At 37.1% G+C, this 18,052-nt stretch overlaps 1 protein-coding gene across 3 annotated transcripts in view; it reads left to right on the forward strand.

Moving 5' to 3' along the window:
- Positions 1–18,052, forward strand: part of si:dkeyp-72e1.9 (syntaxin-binding protein 4) — a 93,500-nt gene that overhangs the window by 11,719 nt on the left and 63,729 nt on the right. The gene's annotated exons all lie outside the window — the stretch shown is intronic.

Below are 18,052 nucleotides of genomic sequence, written 5' to 3' on the forward strand. Positions count from 1 at the left end.
CAAGTCAAAGTCCTGACCTTAATCCAATGGAAATGTTGTGGAAGCACCTGAAGAGAGCAGTTAATGTGAGAAAACCAACCAACATCCCAGAGTTGATGAGGAATGGGCTAAAATGTGTAGGACTGATCAACAGTTACCAGAAATGTTTGGTTGGAGGACATGGCCCAGAGGAGCGGTGGTGGGCATCCCTTATGGTGGGCATCCCCAACAGCATAGCGACCATTTAGAGATCCATGCTTATAGCTACCACCTAGGTAAACCATATCAGCTACAACTGATTAGCAACAACATAAAAGAGCATAGCAACTCCTTAAAGGTATCTCAACTGTCCTTATAAACACTCCAAAAGAGGTTTGGTGTCAGGAATCATATGCTTCTATGAGGCATTAGGATGACTGCCTTATTGTGACATCACAGTAAGGAATCGTTTATTGATCCACCACAACACCACCCCTCATCCATCTACCCCCACCAGAGCCCCATCCACTTGATCAGTGAAAGAAACAGCATTTTGGTCATTTTGGTTCACTCTAAGAAATATAAGTACAGATTTGTACTTAAAAGAGTACAAAGCTTGTCGCTGGGGCTGTACCTTATATTGAGGCACAAAAAAGTACCTTTCAGTGAAAGTCCTTTTTTGTACCCATGGTTTTTGTGCCAGTAAAGATCATAAAGATTATAAACATTATCATCAACTAAATATGGCTCAAAAACTTGATGATACAAAATTGTCTGGCTTTCAAATAAAAAAATGTGCAATTAAAATATATATAATTCATTAGTACAGTGATGCAGAATACTGAATGTACCCTTTGGCTGGTTAAATGGTACAAATTTGTACTTATTGCTGTTAGAAATGACTTTGTACTTCAGAGGGAACAAATCTGACCCCGTAAAGACCAATATTGTACCTTTGAGGGTACAATTATAAAGAGTGTACCTTCGAGTACAAAAAAGTACTCATATCGTACCTCTGTTTTTTAGAGTGTTGAGAACCTCAGACAGTATACACTAGGATTAGCCAACAAACTTCGTCTGATAGAGGGATCTGTGGCAACTGGCAAGTCAGGGTGAACCGCTGGCAAGGGAGACAAGAACTTATATGAGTTCAATCAATTAATCAATCAACCTTTATTTTGACTCGGATGTACATTGAGGGCAACCCTCATTTTCAAAGTAGCAGAGCATTTACAGAAACAGGGAGTGAGATGACAGAGAAAATAATAGCTACATTTAATTATCGTAAAATAGCAGTAAATAAAATATAAAAATAGATAAAAAAATAGAATTAAAATAAAATAGAAAAAATAAAATTAATTATTATAATAAAGTATGGTTTAATTGATTAAATATTAAGATCAAAAGAAAATAAGACTAATACAACAAAAATAAGTTAAAATTTGCAAAAACTTCTACATAATACAATAAAAATACAAATAAATAAATGAACAAAAAAAATAAAAGCAATAATAATAATAAAAATAATAGTAATAACAATAAAAGAAAATCAAAATAAGTTAAAAAGCAATAATACAAAACTATTAAAAAGTAATAATAACAATAATAATAATAATACTACTAATAATAAAAATAATAAAAAATAATAATAAAATAAAAAAAATAACAAATAAAAAAAAGAAATAAAAAACAAAAAGGAGAACTAAAATAAAAAAATAAAAGTTAAGAATAAATAAGATTAAGTAAAACAGGTACAGGCTGTCTGAAGGTGGTTAGATATTAAATGTTTAAATGATTTAGTGACACCAGTGAGCTGAGTTTTAGAGTGTCCTGTAGCTCACTCGTGCACTGTAGCTAAGTTACAAATAATGAGTTTTATGTTTCTATTGCAGTTAAGCATAAACCAGCTTGTTTGTGTTTTGCCACTTAGCACAAGCTAACACTAACGTGTGGTAGGCATTAAGAATATACATGGCATGGCCAGCAACAGCTTATTTGCATGAATGTGACATAGCCTTTCAATTACTCATTCTGAATGAGGGACTGAAACTGGCAAGAATAGATCTAGTGAGATCTCATTATGTGAGGGTGATTTTGTGTAAAGAACTTCATGAACATGTTTTGTGTAACCCATAGACAGTTTCTAACCTGTGTAAGAAGAGGTATAATATCTCCACTTTAAACACCATCTTAAAACCAGAGTATCGTCTTGTAAAACATGAGAACTTTTTTTTGTATATATAATTGATACCATAGCAACCATTGGAAGAGCACTGGATAAATTGTTATTATTTGATATGATAATTTTCTTTGTAGAATGTTGTTCCATTTCCTCCCTATAGAGTGCAGTATGAGGCCCTGGATTCAGCCTGCTGTAAGCAGGTCACAGTGTCTCACTGCACTCACACACACACACACACACTGGAAGATTAACCCATTTCAGCAGCCCTGGGTGGGCCTGCATGGAAACTGGGCAGTTCTCTAAAGCGATGTGGGTGGGGGATGTGGTGAATAAGCAAGAGACAGAGAGAGAGAGGCCAGAGTGGGCGTTCAACACTGCATTTCTGTACAGAACTCTGTGCTGTGATTCCTCAGTGTGGCCTGGATTATCCCATAATCTGATAACAACCCACTGTGCAGATCTACTGATTAAAGTTCTGATGCAATTGGTAGTTGCCATGGCTGGCAGAAGAAAAAAGGATGGCTTTCACTTTGTATCACAATGTGTGTGTGTGTGTGTGTGTTTGTGTTTGTGTGTGTGTGAGTGATTACAAGGCTTCCATAAAGCAGTAGTTGGGCTGTAAAGTAATTTAAAATGGGGCTGAATTGTAGAAAAACTTACCAATTCAAAATTTTGTCATGTTTCAACAGAATTCAAACATGCACTGACACAGCAAACAGTGCTTTTTGAATAAAGGGGCAAAACTAAGAGTGGTCAGAACAAACAGGGTCAATATCGGCAGACAGGACCAGCAAGGGTTAACCATACCAGAGCAGAAGGACAGACACAGCAAGGTGATATCAGAGGTGAGTCAAAGATCAGGGTAAACGGAACACGAGAGATGTAAACACAATGAACAGAAACGTGTGGTAAAGTGGGGGTTACCCAAACAATACTCAGCAATAAGTGAGTGGATTGGAGGTGTATTTATACTGAGTGGGACAGGTGATCTTAATAAATAGGTGATTGGCTTCCAGGTAGTGTTGTGTACAGTGTAATGTGGTTGCGTGAGGGAGCGATGTCAGTGTGTGGTGCATTGTGGGTAATGTAGTCTGGAGTCTGGAGATCGCAGGTGGAGCTGAGTGTGGTGGAGACAGGTGCGCTTTCAGCACCAGGTGTTACTTTTTTTCGGGGAATTGAATGAAATCAGGCATCATATTTCATTATCAGTCATCATAAAAAAGTGTTGGATTGCAATGATACACAGAAGGAAAATAAAGATTACCATGAAAAATAAATTATACAAAATTTAGACTATTTAGACTGTACTTTTATACAGAAGTAATTTGTAATTTATATGTAATGCATTATGCCACACATTTCCTAAAGGTGTCCTGCGATAATTCATCCTATGCAGCATGAATATTCCTCTTAGTTTCTGAAGATTTTGTATTAGTGGACTATTGATAGCACAGCAGCAGTATGAGGACAAGCATAGACTGTTGGAATAGCGCACAGCAACAGGTGCATTCAGAAAAGTTAGACCACTGTATGCAGGACCGCATTAACTGTACATTAGGCTGGTTCGAATCCCGGTCATGCAGCTTGCAATCAGCTGCTGGAGCCCTGAGAGAGCACAATTGGCCTTGCTCTCTCTGGGTGGGTAGATGGCGCACTTTCCCCTAATCACTTCTAAGGTGATTTTGATCAGCTCAAGGCAGGTGCCGCTGTGCTTTCCTCCGAGTGCGCTGTGATGCTACTCGGTAATGCTGCAGCAGTTTAAAAAGAGGCGGAGTCTGACTTCACACATGTTGGAGAAGGCATGTGCTAGTCTTCATGCTCCTTGTATTGTGGCATCACCAGTGATAGGGGGTTATACAGCTAAGTAGAAGCTGAATTGGTGGGACAATTGGCCTAGCTAAATTGTAAAAAAAAAAAAAAAAACGGGAAAAAAAATGGGGTGATCTGGCATTGTTCCAATTTGCACCACACATTATGACACCAGACCTTTTGGACATATGACGCATAACTGTTCATCTTGGCATTGACCACACAAGCTTTCACATATGCATTTGCTGGTCATTTTATCATATAGTGTACATGTATTATATGTGTATATGTGTTTGTTCAGTATTCTTCAGTACTGAAAGCAGTCCTGCACTGAATAATCCCCATGTGTTTTTCCCCTCAATAATAAAAATCAGTCTGTATTCTTGCTGGCGATTATTCTAAGCCGCGTGTTTATAACAGCCTCAGAGAGCCATGCTGTGCTTGGAATCCTTCAACAGCAGAGTTTTTTTGCGTATTAATATATATGGATGTTACTATTTCATGTTCTTTTATAGTATGATGCAACAGCAGCAAAATTGAAGTACTAAAGAATGTGGTATTAAAAAGGCACATTATGTTCAGTATAAACTGGAACATGTTACATGTAAATCAAGCATGTTTACAGGCTTTTATTGGACAGATGTTGGAGAATAGCACAGTCATGCTCACACAACTGGAAGCATCTCCGGTGCTCTTAGCTGGCATTGTTTTCACTGCATAAGTGAAGCTCCAGCAATCAAATCTGCTTTTTATTGGTTAGTAGGGGGGGCTGTTGTCTGGGCTGTTTTTCTGCATATATGTTCAGGACCCCACAAGACCAACGCAGATAAGCGACAAGTGCATAGAGTAAATCAGACACAGCAGTTCTGTTGGAGTTTTCACTCACTGTCCTCCACTCTCACTGTAATCCCAAAAGTTGTTTGAACTCAAATGATTTGAGTCTGTTTTACATAAAATTGGATATATCTAAACAATACTTGAACATTTGTGGGCACATAAACATTTAAACTGACATCTTTGAGTTGAACCAACTTATAATAACTGAGTTTAGTTTGTTGCCATTAACAGCTTCTTTTCCATTGGCTTCTGTCACAATCTATTTGCATACTGGGTGTGTCCAACAGTTTTCTGAAATTCACCATCAGTGTGTAGTGATTCCCCCTGGGCTATCTTAGAAATAAATCAAGTTCCCTTTAGTTGTAATAACTTGATTTTTTAATTTATGCTAACTCAATTTTTCATTCCCCATTACTTAACATATTTGAGCAAACCGGCTGCCTTAAAAAAGTTATGTAAACTCAACTTATCCAGTCTTACAGTATAACAAAAATAAAAAAGTTAAATGAACTTTATTCCCCATTACTTAAAACATTTGAGCAAACGAATTGACTTAAAATGTTAAGTAAACTCACCTTACAATATAACAAAAATAAAAAAGTTAAATCAACTTCCGCTTTAGTTGTAATAAGTTGATGTTCTAAGTTATGCTAACTTATAACCGGTTTCCTCCCATTTTTTAAGTAAATTCAACTCACAGTGTATTAGGCACTCCTATCTACAGCTGTTCCACCTTGTAGATGTAAAGTTGGAGACAGAAACTCATCTGTTGCTGCACAACAGTTTGTGTTGGTCATCCTCTAGTATGTCAAAGGACGGTGCCCTACAGTACACTGTTTGTAGATTATTCTCAGAGTGCAAGAATGATAATATACAATGCATAGAAACAAATACACAACTACAGTCGTTATATAGCTACAAATTGCTCCTATGTGCTCATATATGGAGCAGTGGTATATATATGGAGCTGTGGTTTTATATATTGGTTATATATATATATATATATATATATATATATATATATATATATATATATATATATATATATGAACTGCTTAAACTTTTTGTACCAGGAGTGGCATAAAGTTATCCAAAAGCAGTGTGTAAGACTGGTGGAGGAGAACATGCCAAGATGCATAAAAACTGTAATTAATTCCACCAAATATTGATTTCTGAACTCTATGAATAACTTTATGAATATGAGCTTGTTTTTGGAATTGGAAAAGAAATGTTGTCCGTAGGTTAAATAATAAAAAATATTGTTCAAATAAAGATCAGATGCCCAGCAGTTTGAATAAATTATATTTGTGAACACCCCTTCTAATTAATTTATTCCACTACTTTGCACTTATTGCTGACACATATGTGCAAATCTAGAAAGATATTCCCAATAGATTAGGACTTTCTGAAGCAAATAAACATGAACATTGCCTAATACCAGGTGTGGGCTAGAGGAATATAAATCGTTTGTTTGTTTGATTGTTTTTTTCTGTGATGGCGCTCCATTCAATAGTTTTGGGATGAATCATTAGAGGCTTGGTTTTGGGTATGAGGTGGGGTGGTGATCATCCACCATCTTGGTCTTACTAATGCTCTTGCCACTGAATGCAATCAGATCCTCACAGCAATCCTCTGAAATCTAGTAGAACGTTTCCCTGGACAGTAGAGACATTTACTCCAATGAAAATAAGATAAACTCAGTTTTAAAGGAGCATAAGGAATTATTATATTTTTTTACATGAGGAAACATATCACAGAAATCTGTGTAGGATTTAGCCTCTGAATCTGCCCACTGCCATTCCCCCAGTCCCATTTCCACACTCAGGGTTGCCAGGTATAGACAATAGCACACAAACAGTGTGTTAATGTCACGTCCTTGTCCTGTCCCTTGTCAGCCTCCATGTCTCCCCATCCCCCCCCCCCCCCCCCTTTGTGTGTTGTCTTAGCCATGTGTTCATTGCACATGGCTCTCTGTGTCTTTCCTTGTCTCTTCCCATATCGGTAACACTTTATAATAACTTTCATTCATATATTTTTAACTAATGAACCATAGATTTGAACAAAGCAGTAGTTCATCAGAATTTGAATATTAACAGATGCTCACACACAACACTTATTTATCAGCATGGATATTCATATTTAGAAATGTTAGCAAATCATGAGCTCATCAGAATTGAAAATATGAATTTTAAACCAGGCAAATGTTTATCAATTGCAGTTCATGTTGCCAATGTGATCATTAATGTTTACAAATGTGATAGCAACTTTTTAGTTTCTTAAAATTTGAAAAATTACAGTTATTAATCATTAGTTAATGGTATATTAATGAAAGTTATTATAAAGTGTTACCCCCATATCTTCAGTGCTCCAACCTGTGTTTATTTGTAGCTCTGCCCCCTCATTATCTGTCAACAGATGTTTCCTGTTTACTCCATGTGTATTTAAGCCCCTGTGCTTTCTGTGTTAGTTTGTCTGGTCATGTGCATGTTCCAAATCAGTCAGGTTGCTGTTTTTTGGTTGCTGTTTTGTTAGTTTATTCAGTGTTAATTCTAGTAGTCCTGTCTGTTCATGTATCTTGTTTTGAGTTTAGTTTTGGTTTCTTTTTTTTGTTTATGTCCGCCTCACGTTCTGCCTGCTGCAACCTGACAGTTAAAGGCATGGAAATGGGCAAGCTGGCTATTTTGTCTGCTAAACAGGTGATCACTGAGCTTCAGTACGGTTGCTAACCATAGACAGGTAATGTTCCAACACCACTAGTGTAGTTTAGAAGGACATTTTGGACACTGAAACGTATATATTTGCTAATGATCTGATAGTGTGTCAATCTGGCAACCCGTGTGACCTTTTTGTTTGGGGATGAGCAGGAAACACTCTCTCAGAAAACTCTTTCCAGTGTTTGGAAATTGGACTGCTTTATCCATTTCCACAATAATTGAGCAGGTGTTGACATATTTGTCTACATATTATATGTAAAAAACACAAGCATATGCACACTTTGTGACCTGGTGGAGATAAAAATGAAGAGTAACAGAATTACTTGCTTCTCCTTCACATTAAAGCAGCCGTGCTCTTTAATCTGCTTTAAATGTGCAGCATTGCTCTTCAGGAACGCTCCAGTAATCTTGGGCCTGTGTGACGGCTGTGAGAGTAGATTTGCATTACATTAACGTCTCCACAGGAGCCTCACACTGGAGCATTAGAGGTTTATGTTCATGAATAGTTATGAATTGAGTTGATTTTCATCATAGGAGAGATGCTGTTAGCTTCCTATTCCAGCTGATTTCAATTGACCTTCATATCAAGCCATATAACAACATGCATGCCATACAGTATAAAAGCACTGCACTCATATTAACTATAATAAACTCCAGTGTGAGGAGAATTAGTGTCAGAGGCTTGGTTAGTGTTCACAGAGGGCACTGTAGCATCCCTACACTGCACAGAATACATGCCGGCCTTACACCTAACCAGAGACTGTAAAAAAAGGACGCCGTTCCCATTCATTCAATGAAAATGAAGCCAAAATCTTCCGCCATGTTGGCGATCCTGAAACCCAAATCTGCGCAGTAGAGACCAGAAGAGGGAGAAAGACTGTGGAGAGACAGCCTACTCATTTAAATAACCCCGCCCCTGTGGGCTGCCTCGCGGTCACAGGCTGCAGAGCGGGGCGGAGCGGAGCTGACGGTCTGCTATTGGTCCCACCCATAACAAGCCGTTTTACAATAACCACACCTTTTTTGAATAGAGCTGAATAACCTTCTTAAAAACGAATTCTGTGGGGATATAAAAATTTGACAATATAAGCAGAGGTTACACTCGCTGTTGCATTTAAATAATGGAGGTAGAATTACAGTATATTAGAAAAAAACCTGATTGAAAGTTACCTATGGTAATGGGTGGAGTTACACAGCTTTCTGAAACCGAACAGCAGGGGGTGCCCGACCTGTGGTGACCTGTGGTGGCTTCACTTTTGAGAGATGATGCTCTGTCCAGCTATATACAGTCTATGCACCTAACGATTTTCAAACGATTTTTCTATCGCCGACAAATTTCCAGAGTCGGGATAAAATCATGAGAGTCTGGCTAGAGTTAAGCTGCAGTTGAGTCGCCGTCGCGTCATCTGGATTGTTTAGTGTAAGGTGGTTCCGTCCTGACGCTCCGATAAAATCAACCATGTTTAATATTATCACAAGTCTTGAGACTTGGCTCACGCAAATAGTGACGTGAACAATGTCAACAACTAATAGGAGAGCTCTGGGACGAGGCAAGAATATATTCCACATGACTGTTCACATACAAACTATTTAAAAAAGAACACATTTTGCAGGTAATATGCCATATATGGTTCTTACTTTAATATGTACAGTATTTAAAACACAGGTAGCACTTTAAAGAAATTATATTTAAATTTGGCACTATATTTTATTTGCCACTATTTTGTCTTATTGTGTAGTGTTATTTTTAATACAAACAAGTTTAATAAATACACATTTAGCAAGAATGATGTTCTTTATTGCATTAATTCTATCTAAGGGGCAAATGTACAGCAGTGAAACTGGGAAGGTTGTAGCAAAAAGGGGGAAAAGAAGCTTACAGGCAGAGCTGAACACAAAATGTATTCTATTAAAACATATCAAGACTAACAGTGTGGCAGAAAAATAAACTGTTGATAGGGACAAGAGTTATAAAGTGATAAATCAAAGTATTTATATACAAATGATGTGTTGCAGTTAGGGATCCTCAGTCTTTGTAAAATCTCAGCCCGTGACTATTCTGCGACTAAAAGATGTGAGAGGCTTTAGTCAGACTTCAGTCTGTTAAAAGTCTTTTCAGAGTCTTTTCAAAGTCGTGTAGTGTACGGACAACTTTACACAAACCATGTAGTTAAGTTACAGTTGTGATACTTGAGGTAAAATATTACTCCAGTAAAAGTAGAGGTTCTCCCTTTAGACCTCCACTTGGGTAAAAGTACAAAAGTGTGTGTCTTCACATTCATGTAAGTATTAAAATAAAAGTTGATTTATTACAGCTCTTATGTATTATCATCTTAGTAACATGATTAAACCAGTTCGTTTTAGGTAAAAACACTTACAATTTAATACTGCACCTGTATATTCCAAATATTGTATCATTTTTGCAGACATAGGCACAAAATTTGACATTGTTTGACGAACATTAATCCGAACGCTTGCCCTTTGTGTCTATGTCCAGCAGTACCACGCTGTACCCTAATTTGAGTACAAAGTCATCCAACATTTAAAAAATTGTTCTCAAGTAAGGTAAGGAATTATTTGTACCTGACACCTCTGCTACTCTCTAGTATCAAAACCACATTTTTGGCTCTGTTTTGGTTCTACTGGATGTTATTTTTTAAGTTTCCGTCTGAGCTCGTACTGAGCTCAGATAATTCAGATATACAGTTTAACATTTTAGTGCAGCTGAACTGAAAAGGTTTTTGGAAGCATTTTTATTGGGTTCTCCTGGCAAATATTGTGGTAAATAGTGGAAGTACTTATCATATGTTTTGCACTATAAGGCACACTGGATTATAAAGTGCATCAGATTATAAGGTGCACTATCAATTAATGTCTATTTTCTGGTCTATATTCATGCACAAGGGGCACCGGATTATAAGGCGCATTATGCGACACTAGTAAGGAACAGGTGTGTCGCCATGTTTACCTTCTAATTCAGCCTGTAAAGCTAAGCTAAGTAAACAAAACTGTAAAAAAAATTCTTTCAAATTCAGGCAGAGTACTGGATGTTAATTTACACAGATATTTCTCCTGAAAACTATTTATTTAGGTGAGTAAAGTGCTTCTCTTTATATACAGTAAGCTTATATTTCCTAGCTAACCGCTAGCTCTAGCCATGGTTAGAGGCTAATGCCGCCAGTCAGCGCTACACTAAGGAAACCCTGAGTGTTCCATTAAGCCAGGGGGATATAAACTAGCGGTTTGTCCCACGTAGCTTGTTTAACATGGTAAACACGCAGGCTACAGGCTAATAATACGCACCTCTGTATGGCAAAAGAGGTAGCGCTTAGAGTGGTTATCGGCTAATACTGCTGGAGAACTTATCTGAAACTCTTATAACGCTGTACTTGTAACACTCAAGCCCGGATAGGGAGCCTTTGGGCGGGTGAAACACGAAGCACTCTGGATCAGATGAGAGACTCGGACTCACTCTGGCGGTACTCCACTCGTTTATTAGTTCATACATGAACTAAGTAGACACCAAAAGCACTTATTAGGCGTTACTACAAAAATAAAATAAACAAAATAAAGGAGCTTAGGTCCAGTGGGTCTAGTGGTACAGCACAACAACTCTCTGCGTCTAACATTATCAGCGTAGCTACCCATGTGCCCGCGCGCTTGCCGCGAGGGTCTCTTAAAGGGACAGTGTACACATAACTAAAAATACTGGCCGTTACATACTTCAGCAGAGTGTCTATACTGCTCCTTACAAGCTGACTGTAACCTGTAAAATTTATACATAAGGTGCACCGGATAAAGAGTACTGATGATTTTTGGGAAAATTAAAGGATTTTAAATGTGCCTTATAGTGCGAAAAATATAGTAGAAATGATATGCTTTAAGTAGAACTTACAGTGTTTTGTGGGACATTTCAGGGGTGGTCACTTCTGAAAATTTGATCTTGAATTTGATCATTTTTAATCATATCTTTATTAAATACAGATAATAGACTATCAAAAAGTTTGATTCGTCAAGCTCAGGTATCAAAGCAGTTTTTAAAATTAGATTATGCAAAATATTTGGTAACTTACAGGCTAGGTTGTGGTTTACCCCAGCAACAGATACTAACTGTAAAATTAAGCTATGTATACAAGATCAAGGACAAACATGGTTATATAAGTATATAAAGTAAAATTTGACTCTACTCATTATTAGTCTTACAATATGAGTAACAGGGTTGCGTTCACTGAGTGACACACACAACCTGGACAAACATATTTGGAAAAAAACTTGAAAATTGTTAGAGCATGTACTCTTGGTCTTGCCATGTGGGCAGAAAATGTCCTTGTGATGTCACTTCCTTTGTGCCAGTACACACATATTTTTAACTCTTTCTCTGCCAGGTAAAATTCCTTATGGTAACAGGGTTGCGCGCATGTTGTGGGACAGAACTTAATAGCATAAAAACTGTAACATGCAATACAATGTGGACCAAAGAAGTTGTTTTCATAAGTAAATGAGATGCATATCAACAATATACAAGAGGAAGTCATTTATTTAGAGCTTATTTTAATTGTTACATTTGCCAAAGGAGTTGGTCACGCAATGTGTGGGACAAGAGAAACTTTTTTGAGGTGGTCCAAAGGTATTCGGTCTTTTGAATAATATCTAAGGAGCTTATTTTTCCACCAAATTTTACAGTTTGTACATTTTTCACCAAAAATAGTCATTTAGATAGTTTGGATATGTACATTTGAAATTTAAGTGGTGGTACAGGAAATGTACCAAAATCCTGGAATGTCCCTTGTACAGCAGGTTTTGGTTTAATAATGTTTAAAACTCCATTTAATAAACAATGATGTTACAACTAGACTTCATTTGAACTTCAGTTGGCTCCAGAAGAAGCATGTGGGCTGTAGGGGGTTTACAGAGTAAAAGTGTGATGTGAAGAGGACCTCCGGTCAGGCCTGGATTTGGAGTAAACTCCTGTAATGTGCTGTAAGACTGATGGAAAACATTATGGTAGCTTGCTGGGTGTGTGCTAGAACACAGGCTCAGGCACAGGGATGTGTGTTTGTGTGTGTGTGTCCACCTGAATGACAGGAAATAAACACACAGTGACAGTGTGTTTAGGTGTGTGTGTCAGTCGGCGTGTATGTGGGCCGGTGGCAGGGCATTGTTTGGAGGGGAATGACAGTAATGTTTTTTAACAGAGTCTGTCAGTCTATCTTACGATGAATGTTGAGTCCAGACGTGGCATCCAAAGGGCACATCGCCCCACCGTCCCTCTGCCTTTCCTTACCACGCTGACCTTCAGGTGAACACACAGGTGTGTGTAATGTGGTTTATGACTCTAAAATTGATTTATTTACTACTTTTTATTTTTTTAATATAATTTTATTTCAGATTTTTACCCATTTTCTCCCAATGTGGCTATCCATTTGTCCCACCCCTTTGTGCGTCCCCATCACCAGTGGCACCTACGACCCTAGGAGGATGCGGTCGAGCACACGCCTCCTCCGATACGTCTGAAGCCAATCACCCCTTTCTCAAGCTGCTGCTGATGAATCATTGCCTGAGCAGCTAGCACGCTCGGAGGAAAGCACAGCGGCCAGGTTCCGATTCATCCGCTCACAGACGCCTCATGCCGCCCAGTCCGCTGGACCACTCGGCGCCCCTTATTTACTACTTTTAATAATAGACTGTGTATAGCTGGACAGAGCATCGTCTCTCAAAAGTGAAGCCACCACAGGTCGGGCTGTGTAAGAAAGCTGTGTAACCCCACCCAACCCCATAGGTTTCAATGGCAAAACAGACAACTTTAAATAACGTTTTTTTCTAATATACTATAATTCTACCTCCTTTATTTAAATGCAGCAGCTAGTGTAACCTCTGCTTATATTGTCAATTTTTATATCCTCACAGAATTCGTTTTTTAGAAGGTTATTCAGCTCTATTTAAACAGGTGTGGTTATTGTGAAAGGGCTGGTTATGGGCGGGACCAATAACAGACCGTCAGCTCCGCTCCGCTCTGCAGCCTGTGACCTCGAGGCAGCCCTCAGGGGCGGGGTTATTCAAATGAGTAGTCTGTCTCTCCACAGTCTTTCTCCCTTCTCTGGTCTCTACTGCGCAGACTCGGGTTTCAGGATCGCCAACATGGTGGAAGATTTTGGTTTCATTTTCATTGAATGAATGGGAACAGCGACACGGCGTCCATCTTTTTTTACAGTCTCTAGTTTATACAGACTGATTTAGGTAAATATACAATAGAATTGATGTAATAAATCTGTTACATTTCTTTTTTTGGTCGGAGACACCATGAGTCAAAGATATTGAGGCTCAATCCCATTTGTAATTTGTACCTCTACCTTTTGTTTTAAAGTGTAACCCTTCCCTTTGCAACAGAGATGCAATTAGAATGGGGTAAAACCCTCCCCTTTTTATTGCTATCCCCCTGATAGCAATTAAGTTCAGCATTGTAGCTGCTGGACTTTAGTTCATTTTAGGGAATCGTATGTCTTCAGAAAGGAGGCAGGTGGTGCAGTGCAGATCAGAGAGAGACCCTGCACTTTCTTGTGCTACCTAGGCTCAAAAACATGGAGTTGTAGGGGGTGTTGTGAGCAGCTGCTGAACGTAACTATTAAAGTAACTTGTAAACTTACTTACTTTTAAAATCAAGTTATCCATGAAGTAACTAAGTTACTTTTTACAGGGATAGTCAATAATCAGATTACTTTTTGAAGGTAACTATGCCATCACTGTTGGGAACAGGTTAGGACAATTAGTGCAGTACCCAGACCCCCTACTTTCACAGCCATGTTTTTGTAATGTGTGCAGTGCGCAGAGAGTTGTTTTATATTGTCTTGTTTGGATGTGAAGATATGTGGTCTTAAAGGCAGCATATGATACTGTAAGATTGCTATGTTTTTTTTTGCATTAATGATCCATCACAGAGATGAACTGACACACCTCCATACCATGACAGACCCTGACTTCTGGACTTGTTTCTAAAAACAATCATTTTCAAATTTGGTCTGGAACTCAGGGCATCCATTTTTCCAAACTAAAAATTCCCTCACAGAAAGTTATTACACCACACGGTTAAGAATACACTGTCTGATACCTGAAACATACAGCACTGTGCAAAAGTGGGAATTTCAGTAAAGTAAAAGCTTCTATTCGGTGAAGTGTTTATTAGCTCAGTAAAACACTAAAGCATTACAAGAAATACAAACAGCAATTTTACAAAAAGCAGAGCTTTTACAGCCCTGTTTTCCTTAAAACATCTCCTAATCTCTCCTCAAGTTTATTTGAGTTATTTCTAGTTCTCATTATATCCACACCTGGTTTGGTAAATTGGTATATGTAGTAAATCAGGTGAGCTGCTGACGGAACTGAACATAATATACACATGCTGGCTGAGGAGCATCCAGGAGAAATCTGGAACTACATTTTGTTCTTCAGCTCGGCTCACAAGATACAACATACTTAGTTAAAAATGAGAATTCCTTGTTACGCTTTACTGTATGTATATTTATTTGCATCTGTTCAAATCATATGTAGTGCCTTTTTCAGGTAAAAACACTCATATTGCTGAAATAAATGGATTAGTGTCATTTGCTTTGGTGTCTAAAACTTTTGCACATCACTGTATATAAGACGATTCTGTGTCTAAAAATGTTTTTGACAGTGTGCATCACTAAAATTGTGGAAGGATACATGGAGGGCATTGTGCAGCACATAATAGTAATAAAAAAGATATTTCTTCAGATTTGCTACTATTTTACTATCATGAACCTTTCAATCATTAAGTACTAAGAGAAGCCTTTTTTGTAAATAAACGATGATGTAAGTTGCTTTCTTGCTCCCTGTATTTTAACTTTTTTAGTTTTTACCAGAGGTGGAAAAAGTACTGAAAAATTTTAATTAAGTAAAAGTACCTTTACTTTGCTAAAATTCTACTCAAGTAAAAGTAAAAGTACCCCTCTAAAAATCTACTCGAGTAAAAGTAAAAAAGAACTCAATTTAAAATTTACTTTGAGTAAACGATACATAGTTACTTTTAATTATTTGAACTATTATTTGAACTATTTGAACTATTATTCCACATAATAATTTGGACCTTTCAGGCAGTATTTGTTCAGACCACCCCATAAAACAAGTGGCATAGGTTTCTATGACCCATTTTTTTTCTTTACTATTAAACGTTTATGGTAATATAGGTGATTATAAACTGTAATTTTATAGCTTTACAGTTCATTATTATTTTTTACTTGCCATTGCTATTCTTTAACTGCTATTTACAAGAATACAAGAACTGCTATTTATTTCAAGAATTTCCCCCGGGGGTTCAATAAAGTATCTATCTATCTATCTATCTATCTATCTATCTATCTATCTATCTATCTATCTATCTATCTATCTATCTATCTATCTATCTATCTACATGTTTTTTTTAACAAGCAGATTGTTTAATGATAAATGTACTTACACCACATGCTTTCGCAGGTTTGATATGGAAGTTTTGAAAGCTGACAGCTCTGTCCGGCGAGGCACATTTTGTATTGTATTGCATGAGGATGTTATTGCCTCGTTATTCCACACGCGAGCATTCGTGCCAATTTTTTTTTATTCAGACAATTGTTTTTTTTTTCCCAGCATTTTATTTTTTACTCAGTAATTGGGGGTTTTCCAATGTAGCAAAGTAAATTACTTGTGTCAAAATGTGCTTGAGTAAAAGTAAAATTACCTATTTTAAAAACTACTTTAAAAATTACAAATTACTCATAAAATCTACTCAATTACAGTAACTTGAATAAATGTAATTAATTACTTTCCACTTCTGGTTTTTACTACCTAAAGTTTTGTTTATTGAATGTGTTATAAACAGTAAATGTGTAAGCAGTAGTTTAGTCTTAAAAAACCCACAATGTTTACATTTTAATATAAAATGTTTATGTTTATGTAATATATTAATATTCTTATGTTAATTTGAAATATTATTCATTCGCATTGCATGCATATGGCATAAGAGTAACTTTATGACTCATTTACTCATTTGTAAAATATGAGTAAAGGCAGTTTAATAGTGAACGATTGTTTAATGCTCTCTGATGCTGAGCTGCCGGAGATCACAGACAATAGGACTTTGCTAAAAATGGAAACACAGCAAATGGTTTCTGGGATTAAACGTGTTCCGCTCAGGGTGGACAAGGATTTTTGGTTTCCGGCTTTCGTGCAAATACTGCCTTTCTCCCAAAAAGCTCTCTGTGCTGATGATATTCCGTCACAGGCAGAGGAGTAAATGGCCTGGTACTGTAATACTTACTGTATCTTCACGTTACAGATGCGCACGTGTTGCTGTTTCAGCCTGCAGGCCAGCACTGAAGGACACTGTACTGCTGGAACTGCTGAAGCCGTCAAAATATCACTACAAATAAAAAGAGGACAATAGAAGTCCTTACAGCAGTCCTGTGAAATGTGACAGAAAAAACAAACAGCAGTTTACTGCAGAGACAGCACACCCACCACGTAAAAGATTTAATAATTATAATCATTAAACCCATCAAGAACTAAAATAATCTGAGGTATTTATATTTTTTGTGTAAATCATTGCAATTAGCCACATTGCTTTTAACTGCACTGTTTTTGTATATGTAATCACAGTTATTTCCATAGTTTTTAACACAATTAGTCACATTGCTTTTGTGTAGGTTATTGCAATTAATTGCTTTGTTTTATACAATTAGTCACATTGTTGTGTAGAACTAATCACAATTAATCTAATTGTTTTGTGGAACTAACTGCAATAAGTCGCATTGTTTTTGCACAATTAATCACATTGTTTGTGTATAGATAATCATAACTGATTATATTTTTTTCAATGAAGCTAACAGCAGTGAATTACATAATTTTTGCACAATTAGTCACATTGTTTTGTTTTGTAGCTTTTCTCCAATAATTGCATTTGATCACATTTTATGGAACTAATTGCAACGTAGACCTAATCACGATTTAAAGCAGTGTTTTCCACAATTAATCAGTATGAGTAATATTTTCTTGTCGTGATTATTTTTTATTTTATTTTATTTTCTTCAGTGTCACAGTGTCTAACGTGGTTAATCACAACCAGATGGGTTGAATGTGATTAATCATGATCATGTGGCCAAATCGATAATCCATTAATTAGACAGGCAAATAATCGTGACTGATTACACAAAACAAAAGAAATCAATTGCAATCAACCTTTTAATAATTAATAACTGTAGATGTTTCTTATGAGAGAGAGGTTCTCTTGAAAACGCTAAAGAAAGGTTTTTATCATAGAGTTAAAATCCTGTACTTTTTTATATTTTATTTCAAACTTTTTGTCATTTTCTCACCAGTTTACACGACCAATTACCCAACTCACTCATTAGGACTCCCCCATTACTAGGGATGCCCTAAAATCAGGAGGGTGAAGACTAGCACATGCCTCCTCTGATACATGTGAAGTCAGCCACCACCTCTTTTTGAACTGCTGCTGATGCAGCATTGCCGAGTAGCATCACAGTGCGCTTGGAGGAAAGCG

Source organism: Astyanax mexicanus, chromosome 19, assembly GCF_023375975.1.
Source record: "Astyanax mexicanus isolate ESR-SI-001 chromosome 19, AstMex3_surface, whole genome shotgun sequence".
NCBI lineage: Eukaryota > Metazoa > Chordata > Actinopteri > Characiformes > Acestrorhamphidae > Astyanax > Astyanax mexicanus.